Source organism: Macaca mulatta, chromosome 4 (assembly GCF_049350105.2).
Source record: "Macaca mulatta isolate MMU2019108-1 chromosome 4, T2T-MMU8v2.0, whole genome shotgun sequence".
Taxonomy (NCBI): Eukaryota; Metazoa; Chordata; class Mammalia; order Primates; family Cercopithecidae; genus Macaca; species Macaca mulatta.
The window spans coordinates 171,313,094-171,332,940 of NC_133409.1; positions in this window are offsets into that span (position 1 = coordinate 171,313,094).

Below are 19,847 nucleotides of genomic sequence, written 5' to 3' on the forward strand. Positions count from 1 at the left end.
CTGTCTCTAAAATTCATTCATTCTAACATCTCAATTAAAGCAACTTTTTCTATATACCGTCCTTTGTCTTTAATAAGAAACAGAATTGAAAGAGAAATAGGTATCCTTGGCTTTTCTTCAGAAATGAAGAGGGAACACAGCTAGGTGTTGGATTCTCTGGGGGTCTCTCAACCAGCCCCTGATGGCAGCACCATAATCAGTTTAACTTTTGTTCACCCTTCCACTCCCCAAGATAGCAGCCAAGGGGACTGTCAGTCACAGAGAAGCTGGGTTCCCCCACCTTCCTCTTCTCAGTTCTGCTGGGAAAAGCCCATAGGATACCAGCTGCCCAATACATGCTTGTTGGATAATTCAAGCAAGCATTTATTTCCCCTTAGAAAGCTTCAAGATCACTAACCAATGTAGAGTTATAAAGTGCTTTACTGATTATCTCATTGAACTCTTAATACTGTGAGGCAAATGTCTTTACTTGTCATTTTGTAGAGAAAAAAAAATCAGAATTTTAGTGAGATTAAGTAACTTGCGCAAAGTCAAGTTACTTGGATTGAACCCATATCTTTTGGATCATTTACAATGGAGTACATTTACAACATCCTTGCTATTCAAAGTGTGCTCAATGGATCGTCAGCATTACCTGTGATCCTTGAGTGCTCCTCAGACCTACTGAATCTGCATTTTAATAAGATCCCAAGTGATTTGTGTACACACTAAAGTGTGAGAAATACTGCTCTACAGTGTAACTATCTCCAGCCAAATGGAAGTTCAGTTGAGGCCCCAAATGCAGAGTGACCTCATGTGATGGATGTGTCCCTGGTGGGAACATCAAGGCAAGCTCTAATTTTATATTATTCATCTGCAGTTAGTTTCAAGATTTAAATCCCCCAATTCTTCCAAGTTGAGTGAAACAAAATCTCAATCTCTATGGCAGACAGATATCTGGATATCTGTCCAGTATCTCTTGAGGGGGGAAAGGGGCATTGTTTTCATGTTAATCTTTTCGAAGCTCCCTAATAAACACAGGCTCATCATTTCTATTAACTCTGGAGTCCTGGCTGATGTGTCTTTTGAGAAAGCCCATTTAGCTTGAATACTCTTGGAGATATTCATAGATAAAACATATTGATTTTTTGCTTGAACAAAAGCTGCTTTTGATTTTCAAGATAATTGGTAGTTGCAGGGGATAGGGAAGGGCTGGAGAGGAGACAGCTGTAAAGGCCCCAAGGGGAACAGGAAAGAAAGCTGCCTCCGACTTCATTCTGCTGTTCTTTGCACATCCTCTACCAGTGAGGGCTGCATAGGCCATTCAGTGTCTGTCTTTAAGATGTCGTTATTTAGATAACAATATGTCTGGATTCTTTTCACCTTCTGTCGTTCCCAACTTTCCATAGCAGTTGTCAGGAAACCAAATGGCGCAATTTCAAACATTGGGAAAGTCCAGTTATCCAGAATGCACCCACACACTGCCACTCCATGCCAAGAATTCCATTAAGGTCATGTTTCTGCTAGAGGAATACTCACCGATACTCTGGCAACCTCAGGTGGTTGATTAAGAGCCACAGGTCCTATTGCACATAGGTGACACCTTTGTGAAAAAATTTTGGCCCCCCCCAAGCTTAAGCTGTTTAATTTGGGCATTGGAACTCTGAAATCCAGACGCTTCATGACAAAATGACTCTGGGGGGAACTGTCTCTACCTCCTATTGGGAGTGCCCTGGACCTAAGTGAAATGTGGCCCAGTGCACAGGTGTGATTCTTCTCTTCTGTGCTGGGTACCACATGTGGGGCTCACAAGCATGATTCAGTCCACTTGGATAACTCTATTAATAGAAGTATGTGATTGTTTTTCACATCATCTTTCTTACATGGTAGATGTTTAATTTGATCCGTTGTACACAAGTATGTATTATTTCACCTTTTTCTGTTCTTGAACAAAAATAGTACCTCTAACCACAGTCTTTCTAGAATCTAGTCCAACTTGACCTCTTTAAGAATCTAAATCTAATGAATCCTATTCCACTATTCATAACTCATTCTACCACTTGGATTCTCCATTCTAAATCCCTGGGTCTTCCATTGACACCTTCTAGTCCAAATCTATGTTGGAAAAAAGATGGGTTCTCTCCAAATGTCTACTATGTGCTTGCTACTCCTGGGCAATTTGGGATCATCAAGGCTGACCATTCAATCCAAGTAGAAAGCTTGTATTAGAGACTCCATTCAAGGAACCAAATCTCAAGATTGTCACAAATCTATGCAACATGTAAGCCGAAATCCGGAGACATTTAGCATTTCCCTCTATTGGAAGAAATGCTTACCATAAGATACAAATGTAAGTACATTTTTTTGTATTTTAAAAAATGAATATAATTTGTATTATGCCAAAAGACAAATAATATGATTGTCCCTTAATTCGGTAAAATTTCTAGGTTGTTACAGAATGCCCAGCTCTGTTTTTGCAAGAATTCATTGTAATAAGAGTTCTCCTCGGGTCGAATGGTCACGCTTGGTGGTCCCAATTCACCCAAGTGCAGCAAGCACATATTAGGCATTCAGCAATTATTTGTTGAATGAATAATGACATGATTGGAAAAGAAGTGATAGATAGATTAACTGGATTTCCCAAGGCCCCTTATCTGCCCCCACTCCCACCTTAAACACAAATACCTACCATTTGAGTTGTTTTCACTTACCCAAGAGACTATCAGCTGTTCCAGATTTTGGGGAGTTTCAGACCAAAAGCTCTGTAAATATTTCCTAAATCAAAACCACACAGGCAGAGTTCATTCAGTCTACTAATTGAGAACTATTGCTTTCCATAGTGAGACACGCAGCAGTTTTAAGAAAGAAATAGGCCTTGAGAGGAAAATATTTGTAAAGGGAACAAAAGCAAATGCTGTTGTGTTTGCCAATGACATCTTGGAGAACCAGTGGGTATTAAAAGAGGGAAAACAAAGAGGCCTGATATTATTATATGCCTTTCTTTTAAGTACACACATACACACACCAAAGTCAGCCCAGCCCTTTTTAGGGGGAATGTTTCTGGCAGAAATAATTACTCTATACTTATTGCTGCTGGAGTTGTGGCCCCATGGGGGGACAGGAGGTACAAGGGAATGAGGTGGAGCTGCTGGGGAAAATACATGGGCAGTGAGCAATTTACAAAGGGCTCGGTTTGGTCTACTTGGAGAGAGGAGTGTATATTTTAAAATATCACATGTAATTAACACTGGAAGAGGGGAATGAAATGGCTGACACCAGTGATTCCAGGGAGTTTTTGTATAAAACAGACAAAGGGGAAAAAACCTGATTAGGCACCGGCCTTAAGTACAGTTTCCTTGTATTTCCTTTTTCCTCTTTACCATATGATAACGTAGCTTAAAATTAGTTCTGACGGCTAATCAGAATGAGTGGTTCTTTCTTTTCCTGGAGTGGTTAAGAAGTACTGTGCATTGTGCCAACACCGCACACTGCTCAATGGATGTAAGAAGAAAAGAACGGATTAGTTACTTGGTGGCATGCAGCTCTGTATCTCTCTTCTGTTGAATCAGAGAGATCCTGTGGTACCAGGGTCTGTGATGTGTCTGAGGGCAGTGTGGGAATGTTGTCATCCAGCTCTGCTGCATGGGCGACTCCTCCTCCCTGCTGGCCCGAATGCTTACCTCCCAGCCGGCTCCAATGCCTCCCACTCACAGTTCCTTCGGCTTCTGATGGTGCACTGGAAATCTGTACTGTAAAGATGGAGCGTTGAACTAAATTTAGGCTGTTGAATGATAAAGCAGGAAGTAGCTCAAGACAGAAATACAAAATCAAATCAAACTCTCTCTTCAAGAGAAGAAGCTGGGACCCGGAAGGATGTGTCAGAACAGGACAAGTATTTGCATGTGATTGGCAGATGTGAGGCATGGTCATCCAGGTGAGCAGACAGGGGCTATCCTCCCCAAGGAGTCTCCTTTACTTGGTTGAAGGGTATTTGTTAGCCTTACTGAGTTGCTTTTGTAGTTTGTAATGCAAAAGGATGATCATTGCTAAACAAGGATGTGATAGGATGGAGTGGAGTTAAAGAACTCTAAGGTTTCCCAAATGAAAACCATACAAAGGCACACAATGATTGCCCCACCAACTAAAAATAATAGTAGCAGCAAAAGTGGCCCAAAGGTGGGGTGTGGGCCAAGCACAACCCACAGAATTCCAAAGTCTACCCTACAGTTGCATCATATTTAAAATCCCAAGTATCTCTGAGACTATGACTCCGGACATGTGCCCTCTGAGGAAAGGACCCAGGGGAAGGGTTCTGGGTTTAACAGGAAAACATGGCAAGCCGAGGCCTGAAGTGTGAGTGGGCAGAGCCTCCTAAACGGAGAGGAGCCATGTCCAAGCCAACAAGTTGGGTAGCCTGGTTATGCCCCAGTAGGCTCTTGGCTGGCCTCCTGGAAGTTCTCCCTTTTACGTCAGCTGTTGAGGGAGGAGTAGGCACTCCCATTCTCAAGGCCAGTTCCAGAGGCAAGTGAGCCCTTGAAATCGGAATGAGACTTCTTTAGTACAGACAGATGTTCTGGCATTTCAGAACTGTGTTTTATTGCATCCATGCAAGATGGTCAAAGAGGAAACCAAACCTTTAAAACTGCTTTAAAAAGGCACAGGCTATATTTTGGCTAGATGGACACTTGTTCTGCCTTTTATTTGTTGCAATAAAATACACACAACACAAAACATATTTTAATCATTCTAGGGTGTGCAGTTCAGTGGCAACAAGTAAACCCATAATATTGTATACGAATCGCCGTCATCCAATTCCAGGACACTTGCATTAACTTAAAAAAGAACTTGTTATCCATTAGCAGCCACTTTCCATTCCCACAGCCCCCTAGCCCCCGGTAACCACGAATCTACTTTCTGTCTCTATGGATTTGCCTGTTTTGGATATTTCATTTAAGTGGAATCATACAGTATGTAGCCCTTTGTGTCTGACTTCTTTCATTTAGCATGTTTCTAAGAGTCACAGAAAATGCAGCATGTATCAGTACTTCATTCCTTTAATGGTTGAATAATATTTCTTTTTATGTAGATAGCTCATTTGGTTTACCCGGTCATCAGTAAATGGACATTTGAGTTGTTTATGCCTTTTGGAAATTGTGAATAGTGTTGTTGTAAACATTCATGTGAAGATTTTTGTTTGATTGTCTGTTTTCAGTTATTTTAAGTATATACCTAGGAGTAGAATTGCTGGGTTGTATGATAATTTGGTGTTCAACTTATTAATGAACTCCCAAACTGTTTTCCATAGAGGCTGTACTATTGTACACACTCACCAGCAGTACATGAGGATTCCAATTTCCCCAGATCCTTGCCAACACTTGGTGTTTTCTGCATTCTTAATTATTATTGTCATCCCGGTGAATATGAAGTGGTGTCCATTGTGGGTTTGATTTGCATTTCTCTAATGACTAAGGATGCTGAGCATCTTTTCACGTGCTTGTTGGCCACTTGTATATCTTCTTTGGAGAAATGACTTTTCAAGTCCTTTGCCCATTCTTAAATTGGATTTGTTGTTGTAGTTGTTGTTGTCAGAGATTTTTTTGTTTGTTTGTTTGTTTTTTAGACGGAGTCTCGCTCTGTTGCCAGGCTGGAGTGCAATGGCACGATCTGGGCTCACTGCAACCTCCACCTCCTGGGTTCAGGCGATTCTTCTGCCTCAGCCTCCCAAGGAGATGGGACTACAGGCGTGCACCACCATGCCCAGTTAATTCTTGTATTTTTAGTAGAGATGGGGTTTCACCATTTTGGCCAGGATGGTCTTGATGTCTTGATCTCATGATCCGCCCACCTTGGACTCCCAAAGTGCTGGGATTACAGGCGTGAGCCACCTCACCTGGCTGAGTTCTTTTTGTATATTCTGGATACTGGAACCTTACCAGACATGAGATTTATAAATATTCTGTCTCATTCTGTAGGTTATGTATTTACTGTCTTGATTGTCCTGTTTTTAAAGAAAAGATACTGAACAAAGCACTTAGGTGCCATTAGGAAAAGAATACCAAATAGGGTAGTAACAGGCACAAAAGTTTTGAGTTAAGGGAAGTCTCCTCACTGTCATTTGTTTTCTCTCCTGGCTATCAATAGATGGCTCATATCCAAAGTTTCCTTGAACTGACCACAGTGTATTAGGTCATTCTTGCACTGCTATAAATAAATACCGGAGGCTGGGCAATTTATAAAGAAACAAAGTTTAATTGGCTTATGGTTCTGCAGGCTGTACAAGAATGGCGCTGATGTCACCTGGCTTCGGGGAGCCCTCTGGAAGCTTACAATCATGGTGGAAGGAGAAGAAGGAGCAAGAGCAAGAGCAGGAAGGTGCCACACATGTTTAAATGATCAGACCTCACAATAACTCAGTTACACTTGCAAGGCAGTACCAAGGGGATGGTGCTAAACCATTCTTGAGACATCCACCCCCATGATCCAGTCACCTCCCTGGCCAGGCCCCACAGCCAATATTGCGGATCACATTTCAACATGAGATTTAGGCAGGGACACACATCCAAACTACGTCATATGGCAGCAATACATTGTGTAAAGATTCTATGTGCCAGCCACGGCACATAGGTATGGGGATTTAGTAACACATGCCTTACATGTATTTCTCTCCTGTTCTTGTAGATACCTTGCAATATAAGGGTTATTATTTCTATTGCATAGATGAGGAAACTGAGAAGCAGATATGTTAATGAGTGGACAAAGACCTCACTGCTCACAAGTGGCAGAGTCAGGACCCAAAGTCAGGTCTGTCTGATTTGAAAGCTAGAACTTATCCTACTCACTCACCAGTTTGGTACATTTTGCTCTGGGGCACTTAGGGCCTCCATGAGTTCATTTGGGGCCTTTCTGGCCATAGAGAGGAGGACCAGCAGAGGTTTTGGGTCTCTGGGGCCAGCGTACACTTTAATCAGGGCAACTCTGCTTTGATCTCTTTTCTAATCTGTGACTTTTGTATATGATTGTGTTTGGGGAGGAAAAAAAAGAGATAGAGAGAGGTTTCTGGTGCCTTAAAACGTGTTTGAAATCCACTGCGAAATCATGTTACTTCATGGAAGAAAATCCCAAAGCTCTTGTAGCCTCTTGTAAAATAGAGGTTTCATTAAAGGAAGGCTTTTTCTAAACCTTACAGATAGAAATGCGGTATTGCATTTGTACACACCTGCAGTCACACATGTGCACGTGCACACACACACACACAACCTCCCTCCACTCCCCAATTCCTGCGCATTCCTATTCCCTACTCCAGACAGAGGATGCCAGCTCTAGGGGAAATTGCCTCTGAACGCCCACTCACAAAAAAAAAAAAAAAAGAAAGAAAAAAGGTGGCTCTTGCCAGCAATTGCACCCACACTTCCCAGCAGCCCTGGCTGTTGCCATTCATTGGTCAGGTATGATGCTGCCTGCTCACCTTTGACAGCCTTCCCATCTGCCAGCCAGCCCAGAGAGTCTCCAAACTGAGCCACCTTTCTTGCAAAGTGAGTTCCCACCCACCCAAGAAGGAGATCCTTAGCTCCTCCTCATCGCCAGTCATGATGATGATGATACTCAGGAAGAGATCCATTGTGTGGAAGCCCCACAAGGTGAGGCCACATCTAACTAGCTAACAGGTGAGTGTCCTTCCTCCCTGCCTGTACCACTGGCTTGGATGGAGAGGCGGCTGCGTGACCAGGTGAGGGGGCCACGGGGCTGCGCGCTCCCACATGACATGTCTGATTTTCCAGACAGCATGTCTCAGCAGGGTGCTGATCTGGGCCTGGAAATCCCCGTCCAGAGTGTTGATCTCTGTCTCGAGCTCTCTGCATTTCCCTTGTTAGGAGATTAGGGCTGTCCGACGAGTTTGTCGGAGGTTATCGCAGGCGTCTGAGGTGCCGGCGTGGGAGGGTGAACAGTTGCCGAGAGAGTGAGGGGCTTTGAAGTGGGTGGGCAGGAAGGTGAATTTGTGAAGTTTCTCAGAACTGCAACTTGGTTTTCTGAACATTTATCCTGTGCGCCAGTAAATTGTTGCCAGATGTCTGCTCCAATACAGTTCTAGCGTGAGATCACATGAAGATATTTAATGCCATTAACTGCTTTAGTCAGAAATGAGGAAGGGGTGCTGGGGAGGCTTCCTGCTCACTAGGTAAATTGGGATCCAAGGGCAGAAAGCCTTTTTATCTTCCATTCCTAGTTTTCTACAACTTAAACACATATAGGATATTTTATTTTCTTTTGCTCTCAAACATTACCCAACCCACCATGGCGATGTATTAACAAACTCCTAGTGTAGACAGTGCTTCCTGGATCCTTAGGCACTGACGATGACAAAAGGGGCTTGCAACCTGCAGGAAGAAACTGCTGAGCAGGCAGGTGCCAGCAAGTTGTGTTTTCCAAAGCACCGGCAGGTGCTTCTCACCTCTTAACCCCCTAGTGGCTTGCCTATGAACCACTCCTTCTCTAATTTCCTAAACTTTCCCAAGTTTCCAACCACTGAAGTCACTAGTAGATTCACCACCCAATATGGGGCTCCTGCTACCACAGGCCACTGGTAAGATACGGATAGCATTGCAGGCTCAGAGGCTGAGAGATCTCCCCTCTGAAGACCTAGATAATGCAAATCCAATGAGACACAGATGAGAGCAAGCCGGGCTTTGTCCTGCCCTGTGCTGGCTTGGTGCGCACACCCACGCCTGGCTACACCTGACTCACCTATCCAGATGAGCAGCGGCAGCCCCGGGCACAGGCCACTTGCAATGTTCCACAGTTGTGGAACACTGGATGCCATGAAGTTGAGGAAACGCCCCTTTCCCTCTCTCACCTATTTTCCTTTAGAAGCCTAGGGGTCCAATTGTAATTGAGTTTTTCTTTACAATCAGGAAAAGTTTTCCCTATCCCCTGATACAGAATAAAGCGAAGGAGCGAAGGGTTTTAGCTCAGCCCAGCCTGCATGGTTTCCCAGCATCTCAGATATTCATACATGTGGTGGCGTCTAGTCTTTTGGTGGCCTGATCCAGCAGGGAGTGGTGGAGGAGGGGAGAGGAGGACATCTCTCCCGCCCCCACATCCCCACACTATTGGCTGCTCCCCCTGCCACTCAGCAAAGCCTGACATCCCTCTGCTACCCTTGCCACAGCTCCTCTTCACTCACTAGGGATGAAATCAGCCCATAGGCGCCTGGTGTGAACCCATACGTATCTGAGACAGATCTCAATCAATTTAGAAAGTTTATTTTGCCAAGTTTAAGGATGCACCCGTGACACAGCCTCAGAAGGTCCTGACAACGTGTGCCCAAGGTAGTCAGGGCACCCACGCCTGGTTTTATACATTTTGGGGAGACATGAGACATCAATCAATATGTGTAAGTTGTACATTGGTTTGGTCCAGAATGGCAGGACAAGTTGAAGCAGGGGAGGGGGCTTCCAGGGCACAGGTAGCTAAAAGACAAACGGTTGCATTATTTTGAGTCTCTGATTAGCCTTTCACTGAATACACAATTTACCTGTGAGAGGAGAAGAGAGGAATAATCACTATGCCTTAGTCTGGAAACAACAGGACAAAGGAAGCCATCAGATATGCATTTGTCTCACGTGGGCAGAGGGATGACTTTGAGGTCTGTCTGTCCTTTGTCCACAAGGAATTTTCTTGTTAGCTAATCATGAAGCAGCTATCTCATTGTAGCAGCTTGACTTCCCTTTGGCTTAGTGATTGTGGGGTCCCGAGATTTATTTTCCTTTCACACTGACAAACACCGAAAACCATCCCCAGACACAAGAAAGGGGGAAAATGAGTTTTCCTGGGGGTACATGGAAGTCCCAGAAGGTAGAGACAGCAGGGCGAAGTGGCAGAGCGGTCCATGACAGTAGGTCAAAGCACTGAAAGTAAACCATCTATATCATGATTTTTGGGAATGTCCTAGCTGTTAGGCCTTCCTATTGAACCAAACTGACAAATCTCAGGGATGCTGGGCTAGAAATCCCATGGATTTGATTTAGAATGATCTCCAGAAAACGGTTCCCTGAGGACTAACAAGATTTCAACCGGCAGCAAATAATAGATTTACGCTTGAGGGTATGCCCTACAAGAAACCAAGAAGCTAGAACCGCCCTCCACTCACATCGTGCGAGTCTCCTTAAAGCTTTGCTGCAGCTCTGAACTTCTGTAACATGGGCCACAGGCAGCATTTCACAATGATCACAGCGCACAGTTGTATACCTTGTGTTAGACATGCAAAATATGGTTAGTGCAAACATGCTCACTAAATTAACTATGGCTTGCCAAATTAATTCCTGGAAGCAAAGAGAAAGAAATTCAATTTTCTAACCAATTATGCTTATTGATTTTTCAAGGTCAGGCCTCAAAGAAAAATGCAGAAAGAGTGAAAATCGCCATAGGACTTTATGAAGAAATTGTATTTGAAATATGGTTTTATATCTACTTCAGCAATAACTGTCACTCACTTTATCTATGAGTAGATCCAGAGTCTCACTTTTAGGTAGAAGGTGTGTTGTGTGTTCACACTGGGATACGGACAGATCTGGGTATGTTTAGGATCTGAGGAATAGGCTTACTGATTTGGGGTCTATTTGCTGGGGCTTAAGAGCTTTTTAGTAAATAAATTATCCAACCTCGCCCCGCAACCCAAATTAAGAAACTCATCTGTAGCAAGTAGCAAAACGTACACGTGGAAGTCTGTCATGTGATCCCTGCATTCTTTCGGTGCCACAGTAATATGTTTACCTTTTGATCGTAATTCACACTTGACCTAAATCTCATTGTGAACCAGGAACCAAGACGTGCAATTTAAAACATTCTCTTTTGAGGGGGCACAAATGGCACATTTGTTAATAAGACATGAATTTAGAAATAATTCTTTGGAGGCGTAAGATAGAAAAGGTGTAATTTATAAAGTGTCATTTAGTTTATTAACATATGTACATTCAAAACAAGCTTCCACTTTGAGAGAGAGAAAAGGAAAACCAATTCTGTTTGGCACCTTTGATAGAAACCGGACCTCATGTTTGCACACACCCACTCCCACACCCACACACCCTCCTTCCATTGCCCTATCCATACCAATTCTGTGACAAAGGTCAAGCTTTTGAGCATGGTCACCATGTGATAAAGTCTGGACTATTTCACCCAATGCAAGGTTTGCTTTGCCACCATTCTCACTCCTCCAATATTTCCTGGGGTATAAGCACAGCCTGACCCCGGACTGCCTGTGTGGGTAGCACTGGGGGACAGGGGGTCTTATTACAAATGGTGATTATTAATAGGTCCTCAGACCTATTAAATCAGAATCTCTTGGGGAGGGATCAGAAATCTCATTTTGTGTTTTTTGTTGTTGTTATTACTGTTGAGACAGAGTCTTGCTCTGTCACCCAGGCTGGAGTACAGTGGTGTCATCACAGCTCACTACAGTTTCAAGTTCCTGGGCTCAAGTGATCTTCTTACCTGAGCCTCCTGAGTAGCTGGGACTCCAGGTGTGTACCACCATGCTCGGCTAATTTTAAAAATTAATTTTTCTTTTTTTTTTTTTTTTTGCAAAGATGGGATCTCACTATATTGCTCAGGCTGGTCTTGAACTCCCGTCCTCAAGTGATCCTCCTGCCTAGGCCTCCAAAGTGCTGGGATTATAGTTGTGAGCCACTGCACCTGGCTAGGAATCTTGTTTTTTTTTGTTGTTGTTGTTGTTTTTGTTTTTTTGAGACAGAGTCTCACTCTGTTGCCCAGGCTGGAGTGCAGTGGCACGATCTCTGCTCACTGCAAGCTCTGCCACCTCCTGGGTTCATGCCATTCTCCTGCCTCAGCCTCCTGCGTAGCTGGGACTATAGGAGCCTGCCACCACGCCCAGCTAATTTTTTTGTATTTTTAGTATAGACGGGTTTTCACTGTGTTGGCCAGGATGGTCTAGATCTCCTGACCTCATGATCCGCCTGCCTCGGCCTCCCAAAGTGCTGGGATTACAGGCGTGAACCACCGCGCCCAGCCAGAATCCTGTTTTTTTAACAAGATCCCCAAGTAATTCTTCTGCACAATAATGTTTGGTAACTACTTCCAGAAGATTGCAAAAAAATTGGTTTGTAAAGGAACTGGACCCAAGGCCTTGACTTCAGGCTGGTATATGTCTCAGCAACTGGGCTGTAGTCTCTACCACCGTCCTCCAACAGCCCAATGACAAGAAAAGAAATGCACAAAAACGTGATTAAATGGGAAGCAACAGAATAGGCGAGAGAAAAATCCAATTAACAAATGCTAGACTGCTGAAAGTAGAATGGTTTTTAACTGTCCTCAGTGACTCAAAGACATCCAAGCCATCATTACTTGCAGAGCAATTGTGGTTCGGGTAGCCAGTAGTATTGACATACATATATAATCTAATGTGGATGCTGACTTAAATCAGATGAACCATGAGAACAGCAAAATGAAACAAAATAAAAAGTAACAGTGGGATTCTTCTTCAAATAAATATGCTATATTAATGTATGGATTCACAATAATTACCATTAAATATACATATATTGGGGACACACCTCAAAATTTGTTACTAATAAGGATGCATAGTCAAAAGTGTTCAGGACCTTGATAGTGGAGATCGATTTGAAAGATAAAAAAATTAATTACAATATGGTGCTAATATATGGTCATATATGACCAATCTTAGAAGATATCTGTGTGTTAATAGAAGATGAGGCTTAGTCCAAAGGACTCCCTCTTTGATGGTGAATTTTGGGCTCTCTGGTTGGCAGGTAGATGAGTTATGAGGCAGTGGAGCTTTTACCAGGATAATTACATTAAATAAGAAACTTCTAGTGGTTCTTAACCAGACCCTTGGCTGGGATCAGGAATTCAAGGCAGTCATGATTTTTCCATGGTCACCCAATCACCTTTCCCTCTCCAGTGGAATTCAAAATGCAGTCAAGTCAGTTACTGGCGGGTTCTGCGGGTAGTTTGAGGACAAGTTTATTATAGAATGCATTATTGTAGAATGAATCCAGTTCATTATAGAATGCAAATTTTCATGTACACTGTAAAACTATTACATTTAGGTTAACTTCCTTCGCCAAAAACTTTCAGACAGGTTTATTCCTCTTTATATTTTGTGTAACTTTATAAATTACATAAGGAATACAGCACATGACTTGTATTAATCTAAACATACATATACACACAGGATAAAGTGCAACCCAGCAGAACGTATCTGCGACATTCACTTTCTTAACCCCCCTGAGAAGAATTTTCTGAGTTAATGGAAATGATGTTGTTCTCTAACAAAGTCAGGTTATTTTTCCACACTGTTATGTGTGGTTTTTGGCATTCATATATATGAATATATATATTTTTATATACATATTTTATATGTATAAAATATATGTATATATATTTTGGAGACAGAGTTTCTCTCGTTGCCCAACCTGGAGTGCAGTGGTGTGATCTGAGCTCACTGCAGCCTCCACCTCCCAGGTTCAAGCAATTCTCCTGCCTCAGACTCCTGAGTAGCTGGGATTACAGGTGCCCACCACCACACCCAGCTAACTTTTTGTAGTCTTTTAGTAGAGATGGGGTTTCACCATGTCAGCCAGGCTTGTCTTGAACTCCTGGTCTCAAGTGATCCACCCACCTCGGCCTCCCAAAGTGTTGGGATTTCAGGCGTGAGGCACCGCGCCTGGCCCAGCTCAGCTTTTTACTGAGATTTTATATAGACTGCTTCACTTGTAAGGGTCAACCCTGTGGTCTCACCAATTCAATAATTTTCAGAAAACATTTATTTGTTCTTTGCTTGGGAAGGAAAGCTCAGTTGTTTACCTATCTCCTCATTTCTTTTTGAATCTGCACTGTAGCTGGTACATGTCTATTTCATACTTCCCAAAACGCCAAACGTATTTTGAAAAGGGATCCAGTTTAGGGTGATCAAATGTCTTAGTTTGCCCAGAACAGTTCTGGTTTTAGTACTAAAACTCTCACATTCCAAAGAAACCCTCTGTCCTGGGTAAACCAGGATGGCTGAGGTAGCCACTAGCCCCATGGGACTGTTTAAGTCTCCAAAATTTAAAATAGAATAAAATTAAAAATTTGGTTTCTCTGTTGCATTAGCCACATTTCAAGGGCTCTATGACTACCCATGAGAACCTCACGGGACAACGCAGAGATAGAAATTTCCATCATTGCAGACAGTTCTGTCGGATAGTGCTGAGCTAGAGGGTATTTCCCGCAATCGCCTAGAACCAACAGCCTTTAAAACAGTGCCCCAGTCAAGTGTTAAGCAATCTCATGTGACACGGCTGGCACCTCAGTGAATGCGCCGAGTGTACTGGGTCAGCAAAGCTGCAGTGAAAACTTTTGTTTTTTAGAGTTTGCATATCCTGATGCATCAGGCGTCTCGGACTATGCCCTTATCTTCTTAGAGCCCAGGAATTTATAAACAGTTGTTGGCATTTAGTGGAAATCGGGGACATGGCAGGAGAAACATTTAACATGACAGCAAGAAAAGATAATTTGGCTCTTTTAAATTGGGCATGAGGCATGAGGGTCACGCTAATTTTGTTCCCATTTATAGATTTTTTTCCTTGACATGCAGCACAGCAGAGAGGATAGCTGGGTCAAATTGAGTTAGAGCTAAAGGAGCTCAGGCACAAGGAAAACCGCCTTTGGAATGAAGAGCTTTTAAGTCCATTTCATCCCTAACCCAAGCAATGGGCTATAAAGTTGGATGGGAGCTACAAAGTGGTCAGAGTCATGGGGAGATGTTTGGCAACATCTGTCCTCCCCCAGGGCAAAGGCGAATTAGAAACAGAGACAGAGACAAACTGCTTGTCTGTTTAAAGATTCAGTGCTGAAGAATCTAGTTGTGAGCACAGGGGTTATCTGTTTCATAACATTTTATTGAAGACCTGCAGAAGTCTGTCCTTGCTCTTCAGTCATTCATAGTCTAGTGGGGACTCTAAAGTATTTCCTAATTTTAAAACTATAAGATTTAATGTAACAAAGGACGATTTATGAAGATGGCAATGATAGTGATGATGATGATAGTGATGGTGATGATGATAATGAGTAACATTTATTGGGAGCTTTCCAGGTGTCAAGCTCTATTCTAAGTGCTTTACATGAAGGAGTACAAGACAATACTCTGGGAATATAGTTGCTAGAAGGATCCTCAGGTAAAAATATAGCATTCTGTTTTTCAAGATTTCTCCGAAATGTAGTATATAAACAAAGCAAAATCCTTTTATAAGTCATTTAGAGAAATAGCGTAGTAGAGCCATTTCGGCAATACGTTTTATTTTTTTAAATGACCTTTTTATTTTGGAATAATTTTAGATTTACAGAACTGTTGCAAAGATAGTACAGAGAGTCGCCATATGATGATGGATTTTTGAGTCAGACAGCCATGGCCTAAAGTCCCAGTTCTGCTGTTTATGCACTGTGTGTCCTTGGACCAGTTATTTAAACACTCATATCCTCAGATGTGGCTTCCTTGATTGTAATATAGCACAATAACACTTGCTTTAGAGGGTTGTAGGAAACAAAAAATGAGAGAATGTGTGTGAAGTGTGTGCACGTGCTTAAGCCATTGACGTGCCTAATAAACATTAGCACTTATTTTTATTTATATAGAAAGTATATTCGTTATTAAAAAATAAAGAAAATATTATGTTACAATAATTTTAAATGGGCCGATGTCTACTAATTACATACAAACATTCCTTCTCTCTTCACCACCCTGCCTCAAAAAGAGAGGTAATGATAATTCACCAACTTGCCACTTCAGGTCAATTGCAGTTGCTCTTTTCAATTCCTAAGAAACTGCAGGGGCCAGTGGGAAATTCTGAGTTGTTACAGTCTTCATGGAAAGCCCCAGGTCAAAAGTGAAGACTCTTCTTCAGTTTAAAAGCTAATGTTGGCCTTAAGACAACTGTGAAATATGTTTGGAAATTGTTCCCACCAAATGTTTTCTGGAAAGAATTCCGGCTGCTAGCAACTGAAAGCCCAGTGATAGATTTAGCACCTCGGCCATGCTGAAGAAACACTGCAAAAGTTGTTCCGGCAAACACATTTTCTAGCAATGGGGTACTTGTTGTGGGCCACATGGTATTCTGGCCAGGTTTTGGCTGTCAGGACACATTCTCCAAGGGCTTCCAATCCTAAAAGCTAATGCTTACTGAGAGCTTATGACCTCAGAGGCTCTGTCCTTAGTACTCCACAAGCACTGTCTCCTCCAATCCACACAGCAATGCTGTAAGTTGGGTATTATTATCATCATCCCCATTTCATAGTTGAGGAAACTGAGACACAGAGAGTTTCATGAACATGCCCATGGCCACAGGGTTGGGAACAAATGAAGCCACGGTTTTTGTTTGTTCGTTTTTGTAGAGACGGAGTCTTGCTCTGTTGCCCAGGCTAGAGTGCAGTGGCATGATCTCGGCTCACCACAACCTCTGCCTCCCGGGTTCAAGCAATTCTCCTGCCTCAGCCTCCCAAACAGCTGGGACTACAGGTGCACACCGCCATGCCCAGCTAATTTATTTTGTATTTTGATAGAGAGGGGGTTTCACCGTGTTGCCCAGGCTGGTCTCGAACTCCTGAGCTCAGGCAATCCACCCACCTTGGCCTCCCAAAGTGCTAAGATTACAGGCATGAGCCACCACGCCCAGCCGAAGCCAGGATCTGAGGTAGGTAACTTAGCATTTAGGACTCACACTCTCAGCCACTATGTGAAAATCTTTTGCCTCGATTAGCTTTGGAATTCACACTTCTCCAGAAGCCAGCCTTTTACTGCAGGATAGCAGCCTCATGACAATAACAGAAAGCGATTTGAGAGCCCCTCAAGTCAACTGGTAGCTGTCAGACATTTCCTCAGGCATCCTCTCATTCGTGGCATCCTAAGGATGACTCTAGTGGTAGACAACAGATCCTTGAACAGCAACAGCCCAGGCTGCAGGTTAGACTTTCCTACTTGGCCACGTAGCCTGATGGCTTCTGGACTCTGTGTTCTCTTTTTGCTCCTGATCCAGTGCTCCTTTTGAAAGTTACAGCCAGATTGATGAAAACAGGGATTGTCACACTTGCCCCATTAAAGGGCTAAGGACTACATAAAAACATAAAAACTGTTCTATGTTACCACAGCGGTGGGTAGGGTATTGTCATGCAATGAATCCCTGAAATGAGGTTACTAGATGAAGTGCAGTAATTATTGCTTTCCAGAACAGAAAAAGAAAACAAAAAAAAAAACAAAAAAAAACTACCTCCCCAGCACTTCAAGCAAGTTCATTGAGAAAGCAGCCTCATGGTTTGAGGATAGCCTTGAAGATAAATGGCTGTACTCCATCTACGACCTATGTAGGCCTTTTCCAAATCATTTTGACATCACTCCCTCTGAATCTTAGAAGGCAAACACAGGAAGGGAAAGGGCAAAACATGGCGGAAAGAGATTTCGACATCGTTCAAGTGAAAGTATACAAGGGAACAGTTACTGGAGTCTACGGTCAGGAGACGGTTGCTCTACCCAGCCGATAATCAGCTGTACTTCTGTCCACGGAGCTCACGTCTATAAAACATTCTTATCCTCAGCAGACCAGGGTTCAAATAAATCTTTCTCTGAAAGTAAAAGGGAGAAGCTAATTTTATTTTACACTGGCATGTCATTTATTTTGGGCTCCCACAAAACAAATTGGACTCATGCTGAGTAGCCTAAAACACCATGAACATTCTAGAGGAGATTGGTGGAAAATGGTTAGTGTCCATGAGCCTCAACCAACTAGATAATGTGAAGCGATCCCAGATGATTTATTAATATGCAATAATGCAGGCTTGTTTGGCAAGGAGAAAATACCACGGAAGCCAATGGGTGTGACCTTCAACTTCAGCCGTTTTGTAAACAAGTGTTCTATGAGGTTTCATTTTATTTTCACACAGTTTGAGGATGGCTTTCTATCCACAGGGCAGTAAACGATTAACCAAAAGAGCTCCTTTTAACCAAATGAGTGTGAGGAACTCTGTGGTGAGCAATCTGGCAGCTTTTTTTTTTTTTTTTTTTCCCCAAGATAAGGAGATTTTAAAAAGCACAGCAACCTTTTTCTTGCTTTTATGAAACTCTGTCCTATGTTTCCAGGCAGAAAAGCAAAAACTTTCAAAAGGTCATGTGATGTCATTTCAGCAATGTAGAAAAAAAAAAAAAAATCAACTAACAACCAAAAAAAATAATGAACTTTGACAGCATGTTTTGTGTGTGTGTGTGTGTGTGTGTGTGTGTGTGTGTTTCTTTTTAGATAGAATGCTCGCTCTGTTGCCTAGGCTGGAGTGCAGTGGTGCAATCTTGGCTCACTGCCACCTCTGCTTCCCGAGTTCAAGTGATTCTTCTGCCTCAGCCTCCTGAGTAGCTAGGACTACAGGCGCTCGCCACCATGCCCAGCTAATTTTTGTATTTTTAGTAGAGATGGGGGTTTCACCATATTGGCCAGCCTGGTCTCCAACTCCTGACCTCATGACCCACCTTCCTCAGCCTCCCAAAGTGCTGGGATTACAGGCGTCAGCCACCGTGCCCAGCCTGACAGCATGTTTTAAAGCAGAATAGAAGTATGTACACATACATGTGTAATTCTGAAAGGATTTCACTTTGAAATTTGATCACTGTAATGCCTTGATAAAGGCCACTTGTTCATCAAGGGCTAGATTAGTCTTTGAGCTGTGTTATACAGGAAATCAAATCCTGGTCTATTATAGGAGCCATCATTGACATCTTCCATGAGTGCAAACATGGGCAGATATAGAAAGAAGCAAATAAAGCCTTTTCCTCTTGCCAGGGAAAGGAGTTGGTTCATAAAAACACTGGATAAGGTCCTAATGTGTTTCTATAAGGCTTTAGAAGAGTTTCTATCTGCCTCTCCTCACAGGATCATGCCATGCCCCACACTGGGGACACTGAGTTTTTCTGGTTTTGAGAGCAGTGGTCCTCCACTGGAGGTGATTTTCTCCCCAAGGCAACTTTTAGTAATGTCTAGAGACATTTTTGGTTGTCACACTGGAAGCCCCCATGGTACTAGATAAACCAAACAGATGAATCTAGCATCACAAAGGTCCAGAAAATTAAATTGTCATCAGAATCATAGTGTACAAAAGTCAGGCCAGGACCCATGTGCCAAACTGAAGCAGGGTGTCTGACTACTAAAATAAAATATTTAAATATGACTTAGAGTCTCCTAATAATCAAAATACAAAATGTCCAGGTTAAAAGCAGAATAAATAATGAAGTTGGCGATTACTCATTGCAGTGTTGCTCACACTCATTTGGTTAAAAGGAATTATTCTGGATACAACTGAAAAGTAATAGTTACACCAAGAATCAGGGATATCACAACTCTAATGAAAACAAGATAATCACTGACACGGAGGTGAATCAGATACTGGAATTATCTGATAAAGATTTTAAGGCAGTTATTATAAAAATGCTTTAATGAACAATTATGAATTATTGAAACAAAAATAGAAAATGTCAGCAAAGAAATTGGAGTTATTTAAAAAGAACCAATGGAAATTATAGAACTGAAAAATACAATAACAGAAATAAAAATTCACTGGATGAGCTCAATAATAGAATGGAGATGACAGAGGATAGAATCAAAGAACTTCAAAATAGATGAATAGAATTTACCCAATCTGAAAAACAGAGAGAAAATATCCTGAAAAAAAAAATGCACGGATCTTCAAGGAACTGTAGGACAGTAACAAAAGATCAAAACTTCATATCCTTAGCGTCCCAGAAGGAGAGCAGGAAATGAGTGGTATTGAAAGTGTATTTGAAAAAAAGAAAAAAAAAAAGTTGAAACCTCCCCAAATTT